Consider the following 26,832-nt stretch of genomic DNA (forward strand, 5'->3'; position numbering starts at 1 on the left):
GTTTCCACGTTAATGCCAGGTTGGCCAGTGAATGGGGGAAGTACGGGTTCTGCAGAAGTGGTGGGCACCCAAATAGGATTGGCGAATTCTGCAGGAAGGGCACTATGGGTACGACGGGCCTGTCTTTGTCTTCTTCTTGGTGGCAGCGGGACACTACTTGTGCTTGCCACCTCGCCAGCTTGAACTGCACTTATGGGACTCGCCACGTCACCACGTGTTACTGCAGTGCTGGATGTAGGTCCAGGGTGTACTAGGCCGCTGGTGCTTGCCAGTTCACCAGAAGGATGAGCGGCTCTAGTACGTCTCTGCTCCATACGAGTGACCTGCGGTTCCTGCACCTGAACAACAGAATACATTCGGGATCGGGCACACCTGTCCTTAACAGGGACCTCATCTCCGTCGTCAGAGCTATCTGTCATGGAGCCGCTGTCCTCTACAGGATCGTATTCTGAGCCTGAATCTGACAGATGAGTGACGTCCTCTTCACTATCTGTCATGCTCAGAAACGTGTAGGCCTCTTCACTAGTGTACCTTCGCTTTGCCATTTTGGGCTCTAAATTTAGGGGTACACTAGTGAGACTCACAGGTAAAAAAGCACCTAGCCTGTCAGCGACTGTTTCAAAACGCTACAAAAAAAACTGTTAGCGATCGCAGGGATCAAGCCTAAACTGTGCGAACGCTCCAGTTATGTGTGTTGTGTTTTGTAAGTGACAGTGATCGATCGATACTGCACTTGGGTGGGCTGGGCTGGGCTTGGCGGAGGGGCTAAACGCAGGTGCTAGCAGGTATCTGGGCTGATCCCGCTAACAATGCGTTTTGGGAAACCTAAAATGCTGGCAACGCTAATATAGATCTGATCAGATACTATATTACTAAGGGAGGTGTATGCTTTGCGCGTGGGTGTTAGCGGTACTGGCACTAACCTGACGCTGGGGCGACGCAGACCTTATCTGACCCTCAAACTTATATCACCCGCCGGGTGATCAGGGGGTTAAACCTTTATTAGGTAATAAATGGCGGGTGCCCTGAAACAAAAAAAAAATAACTAACCAACCAGCGTCACCTGTAACAGTTATATGGTGATCACTGGTGAAAGGGTTAACTGGGGGGCAATCAGGGGGCTTTATGCGGTAGTATAAGGGGGTCCCTGACGCTATAAAAAGCTGCGGCGAACCTAAATACTTACCTGCCTAACTAGCGTCACCTGTGACACTAATACAGCGATCAGAAAAACAATCGCTTAATAGTGACACTGGCGACGGGGGGTGATCACGGGGTTAAACCTTTATTGGGGGGGTTAGGGGGCACCCTAGAGCTAAAGGGGGCTAACCCTAACTGCCCTAACAGTTATTACAGTCAAAAATTACACCAATGCAAAAAAAAAAATGCAATTGGTGTCACTGTGACTGGGGGGGCAGGGGTGATTGGGGGGTGATCGGGGGGGTGAAAAGTGTGCCTGGCGTGTTCTACTGTAAGTGTAGTGTTGGGTGCAACTCACCGATCCTCTCTCCTCGGTGCCGGAACGAAAAAGACCGACACGAGGAGAGATTACATCACTTCCTCTGCCTGTGTTTACATTACAGGAGAGGAAGTGATGTCACGCTGCCATTTCATTCGTCGGGAGCGATCGCGAGGGGGTGGCCATGAATGAATGGCCGCCCCCTCATCCCGGATCGCTCCCGAGCGATTACCGACCGCCGCAGGCACCGGGGGGGGCCCGATTGGGCCCCCCACCCGCGGGAAGGCAGGGACGTACAGGTACGCCCATATGCCTGCCCGTGCCATTCTGTCGACATACATCGTCGTGCGGCGGTCGGGAAGTGGTTAAAGACAAAAAACACAGAAAATAAAGTAAGGGGAGAGACCATCAAACTAAAAATGAAAAGGGGGCCAGGAAGTTTAAGGGGTTAAATTGTTTTTATCTGGGTATAAGCTCAATCTGATCGCTCCTAAGTTCCCAGGGATGCCATCAGATAAGGGCAGGGTTGACACCTAGCTTTTAGCTGTTAGCTTGTTAATGTATGTGTTTTTTTGTTTGTATGGTTAATGCTTGGTCGTGACTCTTCCTACAGAGGGCCTTCTGGGTCTATGCGGCTCTTGCTGCTGGCTATTAATGTTCATGTGCGTCTCCTTGATAACATGATGGAACCATCTGATGGCCACACGTGACACTTCCATGTTTAATATTTTATCCTGGAATGTCCGGGGGCTCAATTCTAAATTTAAAAGAGTAGTACTATTTAAGTATCTTAAAATACACTCCCCCCACGTGATACTTCAGGAGACGCACCTTATGGGCAGCAAACTATTGGCACTAAAGAAGCCGTGGATCCAGAGAGACTTTCATGCCTTCTATTCCACTTATGCCAGGGGGGTCTCAGTGCTGGTAAGCAAATCCTTTCCATGTGTAGTGGAACAAATTCACATTTCACAGTTTGGGGCACAAGATATATTGTGGTTAATATATACATCCCTCCTCCTTTCTCCACATCCACCTTATACACTATCCTGGAAAGGGTTACCCCATACTGCCCTGCTCAGCTGCTACTTATGGGCGATTTTAACGCCATCCTAGCCCCGGACTTGGACAGACCAGTCCCCCACAAACAATGCTCCTCAGACTTATCCACTTGGGCACAGGCAATGGGGGTGGCCGAGGTCTGGAGGTGGAAACACCCCTCGACCAGGGCCTTTAACCTGCTTTTCCGCTACCTATAAAACGTCCTCACGAATTGACTTGGCCTTTGCTAATACGACCATGATGCCGGACGTGCTGGACGCCACATACCTATCTAGCGGGCTGTCAGACCACTGCCCCCCTCCTTCTCAACATCCGCTCCCCCACTTCTACCCTTCGGTACCTGGGAACCCATTGGCTCTCCCACACGGACTTAACTAACACTATCACACCCCGCCTTACCAAATACTGGGAACTTAATACAGGGTCTTAATACAGGGTCTTAATTGACTTGGCCTTTGCCAATCCGGCCATGATGTCGGACGTGCTGGACACCACATACCTATCTAGTGGGCTGTCAGACCACTACCCCCTCCTTCTCAACATCCGCTCCCCCGCTTCCACCCTTTGGTGCCTGGGAACCCATTGGCTCTCCCACACAGACTTAACTAACACTATCACATCCCGTCTTACCGAATACTGGGAACTTAATACAGGGTCTTCCTCCCTTGAGGTCACTTGGGATACCTTTAAGGCCTTCACTAGGGCTCAATGCATATCCTAAATAGCTGGGATCCATAGAGAACAAGCTGCTACCACAACTGAGCTCCCGGACTGCAGACTACACGGCCGACCCCACTGACTCTGGCTTTGATGTCCTTAACGCAGCAAAACAGGAACTACACCTCCATCTGACAGAGCTTACCATCTCTACCGCAATAAGAAAAGATTCTTCGAACAGGGGGACCGGAATGCCTCCTGGCATTGTTAGCACAACATGACCTGCCCCTGACGGTGATACCCAGCATAGTGTCTCCTTTGAGTGAATCGGTCTCTTCTCTACCGGACATATTAGATGTATTTAGGCAATACTAGAGCTCCCTTTACACCTCCATGTTGCCCTCGTATTTCAGACCACAGGACCTGGTGCCTTGGCTGGACCCCCTGGCACTTGGCTGGCTCGCGGATGCCGAGAGAGACAATTTGGTGAGACCCATTACTCCGGAGGAGGTTTTGAAGGCCATCGGCTCCTTTCCCGCTGGAAAATCCCCAGGCCCAGATGGTCTCCCTATAGAGTTCTACAAAACCCACGGGGACCTGCTTGCTCCCAAACTGGCCTAGCTCTATTCTCACTGTTTGACGGAGGGCACCCTCACCACCTCCATGAATCATGCGTATATAATACTAATCCACAAACCCCCTAAGGACCCCACATCCTGCGCCTCATATAGGCCTATCGCCCTACTCAACACAGACTTCAAAATTCTTACCAAACTTTTCTTTGGAAGGTCCTCCATAGAATGGGGTTCCCCCTGGTATTTATTACATGGTTACAGACACTCTACAAGCATCCCACATCAGCCATCAAGTTGGGGAGGGGGGATCTGTCACAGCCCTTCCCTCTGTCCAGGGGAACGCAGGAGGGCTGCCCTCTCTCTCCGGCCCTTTTTGCCATTGCAGTGGAACCACTCCAACCTCCCTGCACGTGTTGGCCAGTTGGAGGAGAGGGTCACCCTGTATGCGGACGACCTCCTTCTCTTCCTTAACGATGCGGACTCCTCGCTCAAAGGGGAGTTGCAGATTCTGAACTCATTCTCCACGGTCACAGGCCTTAAGGTTAACTGGTCAAAGTCTCTTGTTTCCTATAGACCCTGCAGCCCCCTCCAATACATCCCTACAGTGGGTTGAGAGCTTCAGGTACCTTGGGGTGGTGGTCTCAAGACAGGCTTCAGACTTCTTGCCCCTGAATCTAGCCCCAGTGGTTCAAGAGACACGGCTGAGACTGAAGCCATGGGAGTCACTACCCTTATCATTGCTAGGTCGGATAAATCTGATAAAATTAAAATCCTACCCAAATTTACCTACTTACTTCTTCAATCTCCACAATGGATTCCCAAGTCCTTTTTCTCCCGATTACATAGCCTCTTCGCCTTCTTTATCTGAGAAAACCAGTCCCCCCAGATACAGATGGTCAACACTTACATGGGCATGACAGGGAGGACTGTCATGCCCTGACCTATATATTTCCTGGCGACCCAGCTGGTTACAGCGGCTTGGTGGCTCACTCCAGTGTTGGTGAAATCGTTAGAAGCTCTGAAATTTTTACTCTTCTGCAGCCCAAGGGCCCCATACCTGCTGACCTCCTCCATGCACACCACACTGCATGCATGGGGGTGGGACTTAAAATTGAAAGATACCCTAAAAATGCACTTTCTCCAGCTGCCCCCTTATGGTTGAACCCCACCCTGGAGCATATCTACAAACTACCCGAACCCCATGCTTGGACTAAATTCAACATTAAAACAGTGGACCAAGTAATCTCCAATCAATCTCAAATTGATCTTTGATTTCAACATCCAACAGAGTTATTTTTTTAGATATCTACAACTCTCCCATGCCTTCAGCCACCAATTCTCCAGTTCCCCCCTCCAGATTGTCCAGTCCACATTAGAGGACCTCCTCAAGTCCGGATGTGCAAATAAGCCCTCCTTGAGACTTTACTCTCATTTGATAATGATCTCCCTCCCTCGGAAAAACTCAGAAACAAATGGTTACACGACATTCCTGACTTTGACAATGATGATTGGGATGACATATGGGACTTCCCTTTCAGATCCTCGATCTCCCTGAGAGATCGTGGGATGACATATGGGACTTCCCTTTCAGATCCCCGATCTCCCTGAGAGATCGACTAATACAGTTCAAGATGGTCCATCGTGCATATTTTACCCCACACAGACTACACAAAATTAACCCCCCCCCCCCCCCGGGCTGCTGCCGCTGTGGTACAATACCTGGTGATTTTACTCACATCTTTTGGACCTGCCCAGCCATTGTCAACTATTGAAAGGAGATATTAAAGGTCATAACACATAACACAGGTCACCACCATATCGCTCCACCCTTCCATAGAAATTTGTATATTGGGCTTGATAGAGAAAATAATTCCTACTGTGGCATGCTGCACCCAGGTTGGGCTACTTCTCTTTTACGTCCGTAAAGGCATAGCCCTCAGCTGGCGTAAGCCTACTACTCCTCCTCTCTCCTTGTGGAAACAATTGGTCAACAACAGCCTGCCTCTTTACTAAGATTGTTATGCTAATAGGGGTTGCCCGCAAAAATATGACAAGATTTGGTCCAAATGGCTAGCAGACGCCTCCACAGCCTCGATTCACACCCCACTTAACCCATTAACTTCTGGTAAGGAATAAGAATCTGCAATTGTGAATGTAACATATATTTCTGAGATGCAAGTTTTAGCCCCACGCTGTCCTCCTACCCATGGAGCCGGCCTGCTGGGACCACTGTGATGCCTTAAATTCACTGCCGCGTTTCATGTAACAGTTTGCCTTATACCATAATTCTGTATGTACCAAAGTTAACACTCGTCATGACCAATGTATGTCGTTTTCTGTTAAGTGTTTTAAAACTCAATGAACAGATTTGCAAAAAAAAGGAAAAGAAAAGGGGATGAGTAGGTTAATGGTGTAACATGGAAATCAAAGGCAGACAACAATGTAGGAAGGCACATAATACGCCCAGTCAGTCGGTTAGGGTCGTATACGAGTACATTGATATAGCTTGAAAACTAACCATTGATCCATGGTTATAGAATACATTTAGGTAAAGAGGAAGTGTCACGGTCGTCCCCGGAATCCAGTGACTCATGGAAGGCCTGCCCACGGAATCCCCTCGTTGAGAAATAACAGGTATCCATGGGCGCGAACGGACGAACGCGGGTGCGTGTAGGTACGAACGGGCGCACGTGGGTGCGCGATGTTGCGAATGAGCGCACGCGGGTGCGCGATGGTACGAACGGGCGCACGCGGGTGCGCGGGGTCACGAACGGCTGCACGGTTTCACGCGGGCGCGTGCAGACACGTCATGCGACCGTTCTTGGCGCCCAAAGGGCTACTTAAGGAACCTGTTACAGTGCCCCTGTGCTGTCCAGTCTACAGCGTTCCGGTTACTCTGTCTCCTGCTTACCTGATTACTCCTGATTCTTGCTACCCGGCCTGTTCTTGACTACGCCTGCTTGCTGCCAGCCTCTGACCTCCGGACTGTTTGACCACGCTTCTGTCTTCCCCTGTGTACCATTGCTGCCCGCCTGTTACCGACCCGGCTTGTACCTTGACCTCGCTACTGCCTACCAGCTGTTCCAGTCTGACCACCTGTGCCTGCTGCTGTCTGCTGCCTGCCTACCAGCTGTTCCAGCCTGACCACCTGTGCCTGCTGCTGTCTGCTTCCTGCCTACCAGCTGTTCTAGCCTGACCACCTGTGCCTGCTGCTGTCTGCTGACTGCCTACCAGCTGCTCCAGTCTACCACCTGTGCCTTCTGCTGTCTGCTGCCAAGGTCCGGTTCTATCCTTCACCAGCTCGGCACTTGTGCCCTCTGAACTCTAGAATCCCTGTCCCCACTTCCAGGGGTTCTCGAGCCAGAGGCTTACGAGAGGCCGCTCCCTGCATTCCGGGCTCCTCTACCAGGTACGTGACAGTACTGGACAGCCATGTCCGAGCCCACGCAGGGAGCCTCTCCTATGGACGAGCTCTGCCGCCATCTTGCAGGACTTACTCAAGCGGTGAAGAACCTACAAGAAGGCTATAGCCAGTTGGAGGAACGTGTCCAGGCCCTGTCTGCCTCCACACCAGCTGTTTCCGGGACTTCTGTTGCACATTCCGTGGTGATGTTGCCGCCAGAACCTAGGGTACCCACTCCCAAAAGATTCTCAGGCCACCGGGGAAGATTCAGGGCTTTCCGCAATTCCTGCGAGCTTTTCTTTGCCCTTCAACCAAGGACCTTCTCCCTCGAATCCACCAAAGTGGGATATGTCATCTCCCTGTTAACAGGCGAACCCCAGTCCTGGGCTCATCGTCTATTGGAGAAGAAGGACCAATCCTTACGTCCCTGTGTTGACTATCGGGCACTCAACAAAATCACCATAAAGAACCGTTATCCTCTGCCGCTTGTGCCTGAACTGTTTCAAAGACTGGGGTCCGCAGCTGTATTTTCCAAACTGGATCTTCGGGATGCCTATAATCTCGTTTGCATTCAGAGTGGAGACGAGTGGAAGACCGCTTTCCGCACTCGCTTTGGGCATTTTGAGTACTTGGTCATGCCTTTCGGCCTATGTAATGCCCCCGCCACGTTTCAGCATTTCATAAACGATATTTTTAGAGACTATCTGGATCTATTTGTTATCGTCTATTTAGACGACATCCTGATCTTTTCTCCCTCCCTGGCCGAACATCGGGAACACGTCAGGAACGTGCTATCACGACTTCGTCTTCATGGATTATACGCCAAGCCGGAAAAATGCATCTTCGAACAACGAAGTATTCAGTTCCTTGGCCTGATCATTTCTGTAGACGGTATTGAAATGGACCCCCAGAAGATTTCTGCCATTCGAGATTGGCCGGCTCCTACGGACAGGAAAGGGGTCCAACGGTTTATCGGATTCGCAAACTTCTACAGAAAATTTATTAGGGGATTTTCCACTATCATTTCTCCCATCACAAGACTAACCAAACAGGGCCTGAAATTCCAATGGTCTCCCGAGGCTCAAAAAGCCTTTACCACTCTGAAGGACCTGTTCGTTTCGGCCTCTATTCTTAAGCATCCCGACCCAACCTTGCCATACATTCTGGAAGTCGATGCCTCCGAGATAGCGGTCGGGGCGGTACTTTCCCAAAGACATGGACCAAGATCTCTTTTGCATCCAGTTGCGTTCTTTTCCCGTAAGCTATACGAGGCAGAAAGCAACTATGATGTTGGAGATCGGGAACTATTAGCCATCAAGGTGGCTCTTGAAGAATGGCGTTATCTGCTGGAAGGAGCAGCCCATCCAATCCTTATTTACACGGACCATAAGAATCTGGAGTAATTGAAGTCTGCCAAGAGATTGAGACCACGTCAGGCCAGATGGGCACTTTACTTCTCCAGATTCTCCTTTCACATAACCTACCGTCCCGGGTCAAAGAATACTAAGCCGGACGCTTTGTCCCGTATGTTCAACGACCCCGAAATCTCCTCGCATCCGGACACCATTCTGCCCTCAGGGAACTTCCTCCTGCTTCAAGGAAATTTGCTGTCCCAGATCAATCCGTTAGTACCGTTCTACCATCTGACACCACTCTTCTGGCCAAGGACGAACTCTTCTGGTACAAAGACAAGATTTTCGTTCCTCAGGAAGTACAAGTTCCGGTCCTCAGCTCTTGTCATGACCATTTGCTGGCTGGCCATTTTGGAGTTCATAAGACCTCCGAACTGCTTCAACGAACATTCTGGTGGCCACAGTTGAAGTCGGATTGTAAGAAATATGTGGAGGCATGCGTCACCTGCATCCAGAACAAAGGCAGTAAGTCCAGGGCTTGGGGTCTGTTAAAGCCACTACCTGTCCCAGAAAGACCCTGGCGGATGATCTCTATGGACTTCATTGTCGAGCTACCACCTTCAGAAGGCTGTTCCACGATCTTTGTGGTTGTGGATAGGTTATCTAAGATGGCCCACTTCCTACCAATGAAGGGTACTCCCTCCGCCACAGAAACAGCCAAGATATTAATTAAGGAAATCGTGAGACTGCATGGCATTCCTGCAAATATCACATCGGATCGGGGAGTACAGTTCACGTCTAAGTTTTGGAGGGCACTTTGTGGGGTCCTGAAGATCGATCTCTGTTTCTCATCTGCCTACCACCCTCAAACCAATGGGCAAACTGAACGAACGAACCAGACGTTGGAACAGTACTTGCGCTGCTTCTCTTCATTCTCTCAGGATGATTGGGCTCCCTTACTACCTCTAGCCGAGTTTGCATATAATAACTCCGTTCACTCAGCCACGAAACAATCCCCGTTCTTCACAAACTACGGTTTCCATCCTCTATTCTTGTCAAACGATCTTCCGGAATGCCCGGTACTAGCAGTTCAGGAAAATCTTGACTTCTTTAGATCCAACAACAGGCTTCTGCAGGAGACCATGACAAAGACCCAGAAGTATAATAAAGAGGTGTTTGATAAGAGGAGAAGGGGAGAACTTAACCTCAAGGTCGGGGATCAGGTTTGGCTATCCACTCTGAACCTGAAAATGGCATGTCCATCTAAGAAGTTGGGTCCAAGATTTGTGGGTCCCTTTCCAGTTGTGAAAAAGGTGAATGACGTGGCGTATGAGATAAAGTTGCCAGAATCGCTTCGGATTCACCCTGTCTTCCACGTAGCTTTGCTCAAGCCAGCCGTTCCAGATCCCTTTGACAGCCGGAAGGTTGCTCCACCTGAACCCGTGATCATCGACGGTGAAGTCGAATATGAGGTGGAATCCATCCTGGATTGCAGGCGAAGACGCAATCAAATCCAATTCTTGGTGAAATGGAAGGGGTACAGGCCTGAAGAAAACTCTTGGGAGCCTGAGTCCAATATTCATGCCAGGAGACTGATACTTGCCTTTGAGAGGTCTCATCCTGGTAAGATGGCACAATTGGGCATCCGGAGGCTGCCCCTTGGGGGGGGGGCAATGTCATGGTCGTCCCCGGAATCCAGTGACTCATGGAAGGCCTGCCCACGGAATCCCCTCGTTGAGAATTAACAGGTATCCATGGGCGCGCGTTGGCGCGAACGGACGCACGCGGGTGCGTGTAGGTACGAACGGGCGCACGCGGGTGCGCGATGTTGCGAACGAGCGCACGCGGGTGCGCGATGGTACGAACGGGCGCACGCGGGTGCGTGGGGTCACGAACGGCTGCATGGTTTCACGCGGGCGCGCGCAGACACGCCATGCGACCGTTCTTGGTGCCCAAAGGGCTACTTAAGGAACCTGTTACAGTGCCCCTGTGCTGTCCAGTCTACAGCGTTCCGGTTACTCTGTCTCCTGCTTACCTGATTACTCCTGATTCTTGCTACCCGGCCTGTTCTTGACTACGCCTGCTTGCTGCCAGCCTCTGACCTCCGGACTGTTTGACCACGCTTCTGTCTTCCCCTGTGTACCATTGCTGCCCGCCTGTTACCGATCCGGCTTGTACCTTGACCTCGCTACTGCCTACCAGCTGTTCCAGTCTGACCACCTGTGCCTGCTGCTGTCTGCTGCCTGCCTACCAGCTGTTCCAGCCCGACCACCTGTGCCTGCTGCTGTCTGCTTCCTGCCTACCAGCTGTTCCAGCCTGACCACCTGTGCCTGCTGCTGTCTGCTGACTGCCTACCAGCTGCTCCAGTCTACCACCTGTGCCTGCTGCTGTCTGCTGCCAAGGTCCGGTTCTATCCTTCACCAGCTCGGCACTTGTGCCCTCTGATCTCTAGAATCCCTGTCCCCACTTCCAGGGGTTCTCGAGCCAGAGGCTTACGAGAGGCCGCTCCCTGCATTCCGGGCTCCTCTACCAGGTACGTGACAGGAGGGTGAACCACCCTCCCCCTTTAGACACTCCAAACAAGATCAAACTGTGTCATGGGGTGGAGGGCAGTTCAGGCTACCGTCAGTGGCCTTCCTATGCAATACAATTTTGTTGACAGCATTGGATCAGGAAAACCCACAGACAGATCATATGGCATTGTAGGTGAATGTAGAAAGTCAATACAAACATAAACTTGGTCAAGAAATCAATGTAACTATTAACTATGAACTGGGAATTTAACTGAAGTCAATCTCTGTAATAATAGTGTCTGTGAGCAGAAGTGTGAAGTACCTTATAGTGCTCAGGGGAAGTGAGAGCTCAATAGAGGAAAATTTCTCATCGAAGATAGGATACAGGTATGAGGTTGGGGAGTAGAGCACCTGGGTTTAGGAGCGCAAATTATTGCAAGGTATAGGATGTATATCCAAAGCACACCTTCATATCTCCAATTACCTTTAGCCTCCCCTCCCGGAACACATTGATTGAGATTGTGTACTAGAGGAGAAAATGCATTTTCAATTTAGTAACACAGATTCAATAACTCTAAACCATTTCTGTCAATCTAGTAACACATAAAAGTATACAAGTAAGAAGTACGTAAACAACCATATTAATTCCCTGAAAGCTGCATTCAGTAACGGACGTTTTTACTGGTAGGATCACGTAGATCCTGATTCCATGGATATAGCTCGATCAGTACCAATTGGTACCTCTTACATTGGAGTTGTCTATGAAAATTGCTTGTGTTCCCATAGAAGAATCCCACAATCAGGGATGTAGAAATTTGTGTTCAAGAGTAAGGTATAAAAGCAAGTAGAGGATAGATTGTAGGAAAAAGAAGACAGAGAATAAGAAATAGTGACCTGACTAGCCCCACAACATCCCCAAGAGAGTTAACAGGATCAAGATGTGAGCTTTATCTGCATGTATTGGGCCCAGGGTTCCCAGATGGCATCGTATTTTTTAGTGGTATCTAACAGAGTGCTTACTATCTTCTCCTGGGCCATAGTCCAAGAAATTTTCCTTTTTACTAAGATAAAGGAAACCTGAGGTTGTTTCCAAGCTTGAGAAATGGTTTATTTAGCCCCAATGAGATTTAACATAAGGCGGCGTGCCAGTTTGGGCGCATCCAGGATGGGGAAATTGTGATTTATGTATGGGAAGGCTCGTAACTTTTCTGAGCATATGGAAAATGTTATTCCAAAATCCTCTGATTCTGGGGCAGTCCCACCATACATGCATCATCGATCCCACATGACCGCAATGCTGGAAACAAAGAAAAGAGGATATGGAACAGTTTTAATGGGACGGGATAGCATCTCATTAGCACTTTCACGTTTGCTTCCATTAGCACCATGTTCAGAATTCCCCTGCCATTCTGTTATACTCCAGGTTTGTCCCAGGTCACTTTCCCGTTCAAGAATGAAGAGGGTCTTTGTTTCGGCCTTAGCCAGTGACTGATGGATCACTGATATCCCCCCCTCTGTTCCGTGGCTTGTCCACACCATATCTCTTGGTCACTAAGAGTTAGTGGGTCAGGTTTTGAGGTCCATAACTGGTGGGGAAAATTAGATATCTGATTAAATTTGTATTTTTTTGATATTTCCGGCACATCTAATTTGCTTACACAGTATGCAAGAGTGAGGGGGCCAGTGGGATTAAAAAAATGTCCAATTCCATACATCCCCTTGTTCAGCCACCAATTGAAGGCCTTAATATCCATACCTAGGGGGAAAAGGGTGTTGCAGGAGAGATGAAATAGTGGGTGCCATTTGGGGATCAAGTTTGAGTTCGTTTTGAGGGAATCCCACAAGACAAGGGAGTGAGAAAGCGTTGGGGCCATGATTGCAGGCCTAGACTTGGGTGGGCACCAGAGAAGGAAATCTGGTGTAAACGTAGGTACATTGGTTGAGACACTATTTCAACTTATATTACATATCAAAGATTTCATCAACAAGTTAAGCTGACCATACATTAAATGGATGGAAATTCAGACAGTTCAGCAGACACTGGCTGTATTTAAATTAATCTATGGGCAGGCTGGTTGTACAGAAGTCAAAAAATCCTTACAAACATGCATTTTTGCCTTTTTCCACTGCTATCTAGTTTTTTTCTCAAGATCAGCACTGCCCTGAGTGAGTCCTCCTTTGCCCATTACAAATAACCGGGTGCCTGTCCAGCTCATCACTGCATACAATAGCCTAACAAAAGATAGCACACAACTGGTAATGATATACTGCTTACCTGCCACATCCAAAATTATATATAAAAATATCATAAAAATCAATGGACTGTATTGGCATTGAAGGGGAACACAGCAATTTTGTGTGCTGTCTGCCCAGTCTCTTTATGCTCTGGTGCCCGTTCTTCCTATTTTGTATGTCCTTAAGAGCCGGAAACATTAAACATGTTGACTCATGAGGAGTCTTAGCCACACCATACATCATTATGAGGCCTAAATTAGAGTACCAATGCCTAATAGTCAGTGGTGTAAATAGAACCTTCAGGGCCCGATGCAAGAAACCATGAAGGGCACCCCTGAACCCCAGCCCGTTCCCTTCCCTCCGAGTCCGGCGGTGGAACTCCAGGGCATGGTCACAGGTATGACCTTTGTGAGCCCTGTAGTTCAACCACTGGCATCAGTAGTTTTTTTTTTCACTCTAGCTGGGGAGAACAGACATCGGACTGAGCGGCAATGCATGGAGCAGGAGAGGGGTACTCTGATGAGCCGGCCGAGGACACAGGTCATGCAGGGAATGCACAACTAAAGAGCAACCAGTGCGATAGTCGAGCATGGAGCTCTGCTAGTCACCCTCCACCTCCAGCCACCCGTGTGCATGGTGCATTGGTACCCCTAGCTGCCTATGCTGCTGCCGGCCATATGTAGAGGGGGCTGCATGGGCCCCCTGCAGCACAGGGCCCAGTTGCGGTCACGACTGCTGCACCCCCTATAGTTACGCCCCTGCTAATAGTATAGTAAAAGTGGTCATTGAGCTGGCAGCTGGACTTATTACTGTGTAATTTTTGTACTTGTTTTTAATGGCTATTAACCATGTACATGTTATTTTCCTGTAATAAATAATTATTTACTTTTATAAGAACATAAAATATTGTAGTAATACATATATATAGACTAAATAGAATTCAGCTTATTTACCTATAATGTGTTGATGATGATACTAAAAAAGAAAGGTGGTCTCTGTATTAGCATATGATCCATGGTCTTTCCATAAATCTAGGCCATACACAACTGTAAGTGATGAACAGATATAAATCAACGATAAATAATTAACACACATTACTTTACACGTGTAGCATATTGTGCACAGTAATTGAGAACTGAGTTAATATTGTAGCCAGTGTTCACACAGGAAATAATCAAAGGATTCCTGTGCTGGTCTGATAACAGAAAACAGAACATTGCTGTTATAGTTGATCTGAGGGTAAAAAGTGATTAAAAGATTTGCTTGGTCTTCTTACTGAGGAAAATCCTTATCTAGAGTATAAGAAAAATGGATAAGCAAAGCTGAATGTTTTGTGCAACAAAAAACTATCTGTGCTTTAACTTTTATGCCATTGAAAATTTTTCTTTAAAACATTTGGTTGTTGTTTTTTTTCTAGGCGCTAAAGCAAGTAACTACTGGATCACAATGGTCTAGAACATTAATTTCCATTAAAACACTTAAATGAAACAAACATTTAAATTTTTACTAGAGAGTGTGTATAGCTTCATTCCACATTAGAGAATTTGCTTTGCCTAATCTGTTAGAATGGAAATACCTGAATGTACTGCTAAGTGATTTATCTCAACTAGTCTCAAGACTTTGACAGCTCTGAGATAGGCAAGTCCCAGTAGTTATAAAAGAAGCCACTCTCAGCACAAAGTAGTGGAAAAAATCACTGTTCTGTCAAGTCAGGTATGCCAAATAACATTGTAATACCATTATTAAGAAGTCGTTTCTCCTTGCAATATCCATTAACCTTTACTGTGCCATGTCCTATAAACAGCTTTAGTGCCCAATGATATTGTGGTTCACTTCAGCCCACTACTTAAAAGTACACGTGAGAATAATGTGATTATACATGACATAATTAAAGTGATACTCAACCTTATTGACAAAATATAGTAGGTAAGGTAATGCAGGTAGGTAATGCTGGCTAATTAAATAATATGCTTTTTAAACAAAAAATTATGAGCTATTTTTTTGTGCATGATGCATAACTTAGCTCATTATTCAAAGTTGCTTAAACAGTCACATGCACTCGTGCTAGTGATAGTTTACTAAAAAAAAAGTAAGAATGCCCCTTAAAATAACATGTGTAAAGATTCACTTTAATTATCCAGTCATGTGAAAAGGAAATTCCTGTTTACTTATGTCATCTGTACATGATGTTGTATAAACATATCACGTTTAGTAAATAAGGTTCAATATAAAGTATAGAAATCAATATCTATCTCTCTGAATTTGTATATATATATATATATATATATATATATATATATATATATATATATATATATTTATTTATATTTATATATAGATCTATATATACAGCTATATCTCAAAAAATGAGAATGTCATCAAAATTTTTATTTATTGCGCAGTAATTTGATAGAAATAGCATCAACAAGGAAGAAGCATAAGATACAAGAAATATGCTCCCTCACACAAGAACGGGATCAACTATATCATGCGCAAAGTTTCCTCTCACTCTCTGGATATCCTTACACAAATTAATAATAAGAAGATAGCACTAGATACTATCCTTTCAGAGGAAACCGAAAAATCACTTAAATGATCAAAGGCACCCTTCTTGTTATATAGTAACTCGGCCTCATTAATATTTTTAAAAAAGCTACATCAATCCCTCCAGCCACCACATGTGTACAAACTTAGGAATGCAGTAGGACAAATGATCAGGAGGTCCTGCAGTTTTTTCCAGACTTTTAAAAGAAATGACTTTCTCCCCCTTCAGCGTTGCCTAGTCCGGCCTCGTTAGCCTGATTGGAGAACCTAGCTTTCCCAAATCTCTCTGAAGCACAAATTTGCTCCCTGAATGCATCTTGCACTGTGGAAGAGATCACTAATATAAAACCTCCCACATTGCAAACTTTATAAATACCTCCCACTTCGACACTTTTTTTCTGATACCTATAGTTTAGGGCCTGGGAGATTGACTATGGAGTTTGAGCAGTTGTGCAATAATACCTGGCTTGATATTTTGTCTAATATGCATCAGTGTACTAGGTCGATCGCTGTGAAGGAAGCTGTTAAACTCCATACTAGATGGCACTATACCCCAGCTATATTACATAGAATGTATCCATTGGAGCCCGACACTTGCTTTAGAGGATTCATGGAAAGAGGGACATACCTCTACATATTCTGGAGTTGCCATTAACCACATTAATACTAGGCACTTTCGCCTCCTTCCTTCCCAGACCAATTTTCAGCTTTAAGCGCTCTTGCACTTTCAATGACAATTGCGCGGTCATGCAACACTGTACCCAAACTAAATATTTATCATTTTGTTCACACGAATAGAGCTTTCTTTTGGTGGTATTTATTCACAACTCCGTTTTTTATTTTTTGCAATATAAGCGGAAAAAGAGCAGAAATTTGGAAAAAAAACAATATTTTATTTCTATTTTACAAGAAATCCAATAAAATCTACTTTTGTCATACATTTAAGCCAAAATGTATTCTGCTTCATGTTTTTGGTAAAAAAAAATCCATTAAGTGTATAATAATTGGTTTGTGTGATTACGGACATATGTACACAAATGATCATGTACAGATATGAGCAGGTGATCATGGACATGTGTGCAGATAATCATTGGGACATGTGATTTTACTGTTATGTGGGGGGGCGGGTGTTTTTGCTATGTGGGGACATGTGTTTAAAGGACATGTGTTTTGGGGACATGTGTGTTTATATGGTGTTTTTTAAATTATGGGGACACTAGACTGGTGATCATTGAGTAAAAAGCTATAAAAAACAGCTCATACTCACTGATCACCAGCCGGCTGCAGCGATCCGCTCTCCTCTCCTAACCAACAACTTCTGTGTGAGGAGAGAAGAGCCCGATTGCCTAGCAACCGTCTCTGTATTTACATCACATGACGGCTGTGATTGGACATGGCTGTCATGTGATTTAGGAGGGCCAATCACAAAGCCCTCCTGCCGATCGGAGATGAGCACATTGGGATCGCGGCGCTACAAGGGCCCTCATGCACCTGATCCCTCTCCTTCTGAATGATGTTCCTGAACGCCGTTTATATACAGTGGCCTGGTGAGAAGTAGTTAAATCCTTATGGCAATTGGCTACAAGCCTCATCTACTGTAGCCCGCAGTCACCAGCATTAACACAGTGCAGGGTGAATAACAACATCAAACTCCTTTATTCAAGCATGTTACCACAGATATCAAACTCAGAGACACTCCCCCCCCACCCTTGTATTCAGGGCGGGGTAAACTGTCCAATCACAATAGACACACATGACAGGTGTATTCAAATTTCTCATCAGTAAACAGTCTTATCAGCGTGGGAGAACTGTTGGAGGAATTCACCCCCACCAATCTCGCAGCTGATTTGCATACCCATCCCATAATATTCAAGGCAGACAAACACAATAGACCATTGCAATACAACCCCATCCCAAATGATCGCAGCAAAGAGTCCACAACAGCATGAGACAACACACAATATATACATATATACAACATTAAAGTGCATAGTATGTCTAAATAGCACAGATCATTGTGGGGTTCTCAGTCACCCTGTGTCCCTAATGAACGCAGGGTGATTTACACATAAGAGGGGCCAGGGGAGCTCCAGAGCTCTCCAAGGTAAGTTGAGTTCCCACAAACCCCCCACCCAGAGTGACTCCCGGAGTCCCATTTCCCACTTCTCCACCCTAAACAATAACTCCCTCCCTGCTTCTCCACCCTCAGTAATAACCCCTCCCCACCTTCAATTATAACCCGCCTGCCCGCTCCTCCCCCCTCAGCAATAACCCCCCTCCCTGCTTCTTCACCCTCAGCCATAACCCCCCTCCCCACTTCTTCACCCTCAACAATAACCCCCCTCCCCACCTCTCTACCCTCAACAATAAACTCCTTCCTTGCTTCTCCACCCTGAATAATAACCCCCCTCTTCAACCCTCAACCATAACTCCCCTCCCCGCCTCTCTACCCTCAACAATTAACCCCTCCCATCTCTCCACTCTCAACAATAACCCCCCTCACTGCTTCTCCACCTTCAACAATAACCTTCCTCCTCACTTCTCCACCCTCAGCAGTAACCTCCCTCCCCACCCTCAACAATAACCCCCTTCCCCATTTCTCCACCCTCAGCAATAACCCCTTCCCTGCTTCTCCACCCTAAACAATAACCCCCTCCCTGCTTCTGCACCCTCAATAATAGCCCCCTCCCCACTTCTTCATCGTCAATTAAAACCCCCCTCCTCACTTCTCCAGCCTCAGCAATAACCCCCCTCCCCGCTTCTCCACCCTCAGCAATAACCCTCCTCCCCGCTTCTCCACCCTAAACAATAAACCCCTTCTCCACTTCTCTACCCTCAATAATAGCCCCCTCCCCACTTCCCCACCCTCAATAATAACCCCCCTCACCACTTCTCTTCTCTCAGCAATAACCCCCTCCCCACTTCACCCTAAACAATAACCCCCTCCCTGATTCTCTGCCCTCAAAAATAACCCCCTCCTCACCCTTAATTATAACCCCCTCCCCACTTCGCCACCTTCAGCAATAACTCCCCTCCCTGCTTCTCCACCCTCAGCAATAACCCCCCTCCCCACTTCTTCACCCTCAACAAAAACCCCCCTCCCCACCTCTCTACCCTCAACAATAAACTCCTTCCTTGCTTCTCCACCCTGAATAATAACCCCCCTCTCCAACCCTCAACCATAACTCCCCTCCCCGCCTCTCTACCCTCAACAATAAACCCCTCCCCACCTCTCCACTCTCAACAATAACCCCCTCACTGCTTCTCCACCCTCAACAATAACCTTCCTCCTCACTTCTCCACCCTCAGCAATAACCTCCCTCCCCACTCTCAACAATAACCCCCTTCCCCGTTTCTCCACCCTCAGCAATAACCCCTTCCCCGCTTCTCCACCCTAAACAATAACCCCCCTCCCTGCTTCTGCACCCTCAATAATAACCCCCTCCCCACTTCTTCACCATCAATTAAAACCCCCCTCCTCGCTTCTCCAGCCTCAGCAATAACCCCCCTCCCCGCTTCTCTGCCCTCAGCAATAACCCTCCTCCCCGCTTCTCCACCCTAAACAATAAACCCCTTCTCCACTTCTCTACCCTCAATAATAGCCCCCTCCCCACGTCCCCATCCTCAAAATTAACCCCCCTCCCCACTTCTCTTCTCTCAGCAATAACCCCCTCCCCACTTCACCTTAAACAATAACCCCCTCCTTGCTTCTCCGCCCTCAAAAATAACCCCCTCCCCATCCTTAATCCTCCCTGCTTCTCCACCCTCAGCAATAATCCCCTTCCCCACTTCTCCACCCTAAACAATAACCCCATCCCTGCTTCTTCACCCTCAATAATAACCCCCTCCATGCTTCTCCACCCTCAACAATAACTTCAATCCATGCCTCTCCACACTCAAAAATAACCTGTGAGTGCAGTAGGCGGCTGTCTTAAGCCATTCCCATGCCTTCTATCTGCACCTACCAAAACCAAACTAAAGGTCTGTAGACTTCCCTAACATCAAGAGTCCCAAGGATAAATAATAAAACAAAAAAGGGGGTGTGGGGAGGGGGGAAGCAATTAAAAGATAAAGATTGGGGAAGGGGTGGGGAAACCACCAACTGCCCTCTTCATCTACTTCTGATAAATAAGCATATTTGTATCAGACCAATGGCGAGATATAGGTTTGACGTAGAAAGTCCAAAGTTATTTTCTTGTTACCGAATATCAATTGTATCCTGCATAAGCTCCTGATATAACCAAGAGCCTCGAAAAGTTGCCCAGGCCTCCCATGTGTTTGAATATTTGGAGATTTTATCAAGAGTGGTATAGATCAGTTCCTCCACCTCTGCTATGTGATATGATGAAACCACTCCTTTGTTGAAGAGGGCATGTGGACCTCCAATGAACTGGCACTCAGTCTAGCAGCGTTGATCATATGCATAGCAATCAATTTATAATATTGTTTTTTAGATACCTTAGAGAAATGAAGGAGGTACTGTGCCAGACAGAACTATAACCCGGAGCAAAGAAACCACTATCGTTGTGTCATTCACCTTACGCTAAAAAGGCTAGATTAGCAGACAAGACCACCATATATGCAGGAAAGTGCCTGTCTCCTTGCCACATACCCAGCACTGATCGGGAACAGAAGGAGCGAATTTGTGAAGCAGGTTCAGTGTTTTATACCATTGTGTATTTGGTTTATAACCATTTTCTTGAGTGGAGATGTTCAGGAAACCCTTTTGAATATATATTGTCGGTGGATGCGCTCCCAGCTTGCTTTGTCTATCGCTGTACTAGACATTTGCATTTGTTTTCATCCAAATGCATTTTAGTCCAAATTTGGGGTATTTTTGTTATCGTTTTAACAAATGATAACGAACATGCAGAATCCGAAAACCGAAAGATCCGACAAAAACAAATGCTTTATTTTCATTTTCGTTGCGACAACAATTCGATATAGATAGGAGATTCGACATGACACTGACAATAGCGATCTATGTCCATCGCACCTGTGGTCGAATGTGCCTAACCTTAGTCCAAGATTATTCTACATAAAGAGAAAAGATTCAACATTATAGAGACAATAGCAAAAAAGGTTGAATGTGCCTAACCTAACGCTATTAGTCCAAGATTATTTGACATAGAGAGAAAAGATTCAACGTGAAGATTCAACGAAGCGTCCGATGCAAGCAGACATTTATGGTCAAATCCTTCGCCCACAGGCTATAGAAGAATTCTAATGTTGGTTGACTAGTAATAATAATTCATAAATATAATTATTACTAGTGTCATACAACATTAGAATTCTACTATAGCTTGTAGGTGGAACATTTGACTGTAATTGTACGATTGTGGCGTCATACAGTTTAGCTGCTCTGTCTAATCTTCTTAGAACATTCGACAGACACCATAAGCCTTCAATGACAGATTCGACCTTTAGGCTCCATGCACACTGGAGCTGATAAACTGTAATTTATTGGAGTTTGGGCATTTTTTTTAAAAGCCCATAAACTCCACTCTATGTTAGCCTATGTGCCCATGCACACATGGACGTTTTTCAGCTTTAATGAGCAGTGGAGTTTATGGGCTTATTTCTGAACGCCAGAAATTCGCGTTCAAAATGCCGTTTTTGACTGGGAAAAAATGCCAAAAAATTCCAAACGCCTATAAACGCTCATAAACGAATAAATTTTTATGATAAAAAAAATTACAGGACATCTTGTGCATACAGGAAGCAACATTTGACCTCCCATCCACACCTCTTGAGCAGATCACTTCCTCTCTTGCTGCACACACATCTTCTGAGTCGTCCTAAACATACAGGACAGGAAGCAAAATGGCAAAGGCTGAGTGAGAACAATTCCTGTCCATTTGCCCACCTGTCCACCATGTTCTGGAGCCTTCAATATCCCCAAACAACCTCCCCACCCCAACAATCTTTCCTCTCGATTAATCTTGGACTAATAGAGTTAGGTCAGGCACATTCAACCTTTTTTGCTATTGTCTCTATAACGTCAAATCTTTTCTCTCTATGTCAAATCTTTTCTCTCTATGTCTAATCTTTTCTCTCTATGTAGAATAATCTTAAACTAATAGAGCTAAGGTTAGGCACATTCGACCACAGGTTTGATGGACACAGATCGCTATTGTCAGCGTCATGTCAAATCTCCTATCTATATCGAACAGCTGTCGCAACGAAAGCGGAAATAAAGCATTTGTTTATGTCGGATCTTTCGGTTTTCGGATTCTGCATGTTCGTTATCATTTGTTAAAACGATAATGAAAATACCCGAAATTTGGACGAAAAAGCATTCGGACAAAAATGAATGCACAGGTATATTACCATATGTATGTTCTAAAGTCCAAATAGGATAGCCAAGTTGTCTAAATCTATTGTATAATACGGCTGCCTCTCTTTCAATTTCCTCATTACAAATTCTCCATATACGGATGAACTGCCCACTGGTATGCCGCTAATTGTGTGTTAGGGATGATTGAACTGGGTTGACAAAAGGCTATTACCCACCATTGGTTTCCTATACAGACATGTTATAACCTGGTTTCCTGAACCTACCAATAGTAAGTCCAGGAAAGGGATATCCTGATATTCTGAATGTCCCATAAATGATAGATTGCTTGTGTTCAAATTCGAAAAAGACAAGAAGGAATTCCTCCATTCTGGTATCACAAATAAATAGGAGATCGTCTATGTAGCAACAGAAAAAATGAATATGAGGTCTAAAAGGACTCTCCATAGATGTGGAACTACTCCCACCAAACTACTAAAAGCTTGGTGAATGATGGTGAATGGTGCCGCCATTCTTTTCCTTAGTCAGGATGGCGCACCAGCACCTGATTGCGTATTAAAGAATCAGCTTGAGTGAGGACAACGCATAAGGTAAATATTACTAGTTACAGTGTAGCATCATCATGCAAAGTAATTACTAAATATTTAAAGTTATTTACCTTCCACAGTCTATAAGAGGCCACAAGGGAATATGTCTATGTTGTGGGGTCTTTGGCAAAGGCCACACATTTTTCCCAACTGGCTTTCAATATCTCCCCTCATCAATCCACAATTCATCATTGCTTTAAAGGAATCCTCAGCCATCTAAGGCCGTGTACACACGGGCAGACTGTCTGTCCAACTTAGTCCGCTGAAACACATTTCAGCGGACAGTCCGCTCGTGTGTGGGCTTCAGCGGACTTTTTCAGCGGACAGTCTGGCGGACTAAGTATTTCGGAATTTCCGTAATATTGTCCGTCCAACTTTGGTTTCAGTGGACAGTCCGCTCGTGAGTAGGCAAGTTGGACGGACTAAGTATGGCGCATGCTCAGAAAGGATTTACACGGCCGAAGGTTGCATTGCAGTGTACTGGACGTCGTATTTCTAGTCCCGTCGTACGTGCTGTACACGTCTTCGCGCAAGCTTTCAACGGACTGCCTGTTCATCGTGTGTGGTCAAGTCCGTTCATTCAAAAGTAGGACGGACTGTCTGTCGGATTGTCTGACGGACTTAGTTGGCCAGACAGTCCGCCCGTGTGTACGCGGCTTCAGTAGTCCAAGTAGCCTTCTGCATACAAGGTGATTTTTTTTCTGAATAGTTCCACCAAAGGCCTGCAATCATTGAAGATTACCATAAATGACACGCCAGGGGTACAATCAGATTGTATAATGTATGGCCACCTTTATACACCTAAAATTACTACTTGCGCTTTCAGTGCCATTAATTGGTAATGACACACCAAACACAGAATCATGCACACATTTTGCCATGTGAAAAAACGAGTGACAAATGCTGCACAACGCACAATAAAAAACACGCAGCCCACAAAACGCCAACATGTCCCAAAAGCCACATATAGCACAGCCCATTTAAATCAATGGGCTGTCCTATGCGTGTCACAGGAAAAACGAGACACAAAACATGCGCTCCCACTATGCTAGATGTGAATGGGGCCTGAAAGTGAAATTGGTGCGGTAACACAAGAACAATGAGGCTCCATTCACATCTGCGCATTTCCTTGCATTTCAGAAATGCACTGCACCAAAAATTGCAGTAATGCCGCGTACACACGAGCGGACTGTATGGCGTACTTAGTTCGTCATACAATCCGACGGACAGTCCGTCGTACTTTCGACTGAACGGACTTGACCACACAAAGATGCACAAACAGTCCGTCGAAAGCTTGCGCGATGACGTGTACAGCACGTACGACGGGACTAGAAATAGGAAGTCCAAGACACAGCAAAGCACCCTTCCGCCGTGTAAATCCTTTCTGGGCATGCGCCATTCTTAGTCCGTCGAACTAGCATACTGACGAGCCGATTGTCCGCTGAAACCACAGTACGACGGACAGAATTTCGAAAAATCCGAAATTCTTAGTACGCCGGACTGCACGCTGAAAAAGTCCGCTGAAGCCCACACACGGGCGGATTGTCCGCTGAAATGTGTTTCGACGGACTAAGTACGCCATACAGTCCGCTCGTGTGTACGCGGCATATGAAACACACCAAGCTCCACTCTAAAAAAAAAGTTCTAAAGCTTCTTTGGGCTGATTGCTGTGTTGGAAAGTCCATTCAAGTAGATGGGCTGTCCTATGTGTGATGAGTGAAAATTCTCCAAAACATCTCCCCACCTCGCTAAAAAAAAAAAAAAAAACACATGTGGGAATGTGAGTTCCTGATATGCAGAGATGTGAACGGGCTTGACAGCTGAGTGTTTCTGTCCACTCCCTTCTATGTGCTTGTATAAAGATGGCCATACACTATGAAATACGATTGTGTATTTCGTGAGAAGGGTGATCACTAATTGAAATATTTTATTTGTATTCTAAATTTAAAACAGAATAAAGTTAGCGATTTCAAACACACCTTTGGAACATTTTTGGATAATTCACAGCTTTGAAGGAATTGAGCAGGAGTTTGCATTTGGACATAACTTTATTTTCCTTTCATTTTAGACGTTAGACTAATTTTACAGAATTCTGTTCCCTGTTTTTAAATATATATGACATGTCTAATAATTCTGAGGGCAAAAGCAGACAGATTTCATAAAAAAAATAAAATTATACTGTAGAGACACAATATAACAATTATACCCATTTGTTGCAGAGAATACCATCCCTATTAAAAGGAGGCACATTTGTAGACAGAGAATAGGCTTGTTTAAACTAGAAATATTGCATGACGCTGTATTATTTTAAACACAGATTATAAAAAATGTACAGATTAGCCAAACAGAACCTCATCCTTTTTGATAGAAGGCAAATCATGATGCAAACAGTCAGCTGATTTCAGACAGAAATATTACATGAAACTGAATTTTTTCAGATACTGATAATACAAGTTGTGAAGATTTGTTCAATGGAATCTCATCCTTCATAATAGGAGGAAAATGTGAACTCATACTAACTGAAATTTAGATCTCTACAGTAGAGGTGAGCCAATGTTTTTTTCTGAATTTTTCAGTTTGTTTGCACCTGCCTCAAAAATTTGGAGCACCAGCCGCCACTGTATGCAGGTGTGTGTGTGTGTGTGTGTGTGTGTGTCGGGGGCGGCTGGTGTTTATACAGGTGTGTGGAGGGGGCTGACATATATACAGGTGTGTGGGGGAGGACTGACATATATACAGGTGTGAGGGGGGCTGACATATATATACAGGTGTGTGTGAGGGCTACCATATATACAGGTGTGTGGGGAGGCTGACATATATAAAGGATTGTGCGGATTCGGTAGGATGGCCCATGGTCAAGCCCTGGGAAATACAGGTGGTCAGGCTCAGGTTGGGGGGAGCAGGCCTAAAGCTGTGTAAGGGGCCCAAAAATGTCTGATGGCTGCCCTGCCTATAAGCCTACTTACAGGTAAAATTTTGAAGTAAGTATATTTCAGCTCAAGATAGTAAATTAAAACTTTTTTTTGCTACACTATATTTATTAATGCATTATACAGTTCAAATCAAAAAGAGGGGGAAAACACTGCGCTCCCTATATAAGTGACAAAAAATTGTGATATAACACAAAACAGCAGCTAACATACAAACAAACTAAGTCAAAATAACGAATGATAACAAACAATGTAGCGCTATAATGTCAAAAAATGTAAAAAACCTAGACATAAATCACCAAAAGATCTGGTAGTGAAATCAAACTTAAAAGGTCAGCACACACATCACATGTTGTGCAGTCTAGTAAGGAATACAGAAAATGTGCTTCAGTGAACTAACAATATGAGCATAAAAAAGTCCAGCTATGACAAAATAATGTGAAACGTGAGTCCAGATATTCCGTTGGTATGAACTATGTATAGCCTTCCATTCACAGGCAGAAAATATTATAGAAAACGGTGGATACCCTTACCGAAAATGGTGGACACAAACTGCTGTATAGTAAATGTGTCATGCAGGCTTATGTGCGTCACACACCATTCGTATACATCAGGTCATGGATCACCATCCGAATAGTCGGTGCCCACTTCAGGATCGGTACACCTCAGATCTCCAGGGTTTTCAACTCTCTCTGGAAGGTTCCGGTCATCTAGGAGCTCAGAGTGGGTTCACCATAAACAAAAAGTAAGGACACAATGCCTCTCATAGTGAAATTCCACCATTAAAGGTTTTATTTGAAAAAAAATTCAAAATGACATATAAGAAATGACATAAAAAATATCCAAAAAGAATCACGTGATCCAATAGAAATGAACGATAAAAAGAGCAATATGGGGAGCAGGAAACGCTAGCCCGACGCATTTCGACTAATAAGCCTTCTACTGGGGCATCTACTGGGGCCCCAGTAGAAGGCTTATTAGTCAAAACCCGTCAGGCTAGCGTTTCCTGCTCCCCATATTGCTCTTTTTATCGTTCATTTTTATTGGATCACGTGATTCTTTTTGGATATTTTTTATGTCATTTTTTATATGTCATTTGGAATTTTTTTCAAATAAAACCTTTAATGGTGGAATTTCACTATGAGAGAAATTGTGTCCTTACTTTTTGTTTATGGTGAACCCGCTCTGAGCTCCTAGCTGACCGGAACCTTCGAGAGAGA

The sequence above is a fragment of the Lithobates pipiens genome, unplaced genomic scaffold (genome assembly GCF_037356315.1).
Source record: "Lithobates pipiens isolate NorthernLeopardFrog02 unplaced genomic scaffold, aLitPip1_a1.2 Scaffold_13, whole genome shotgun sequence".
In the NCBI taxonomy this organism is placed as follows: domain Eukaryota; kingdom Metazoa; phylum Chordata; class Amphibia; order Anura; family Ranidae; genus Lithobates; species Lithobates pipiens.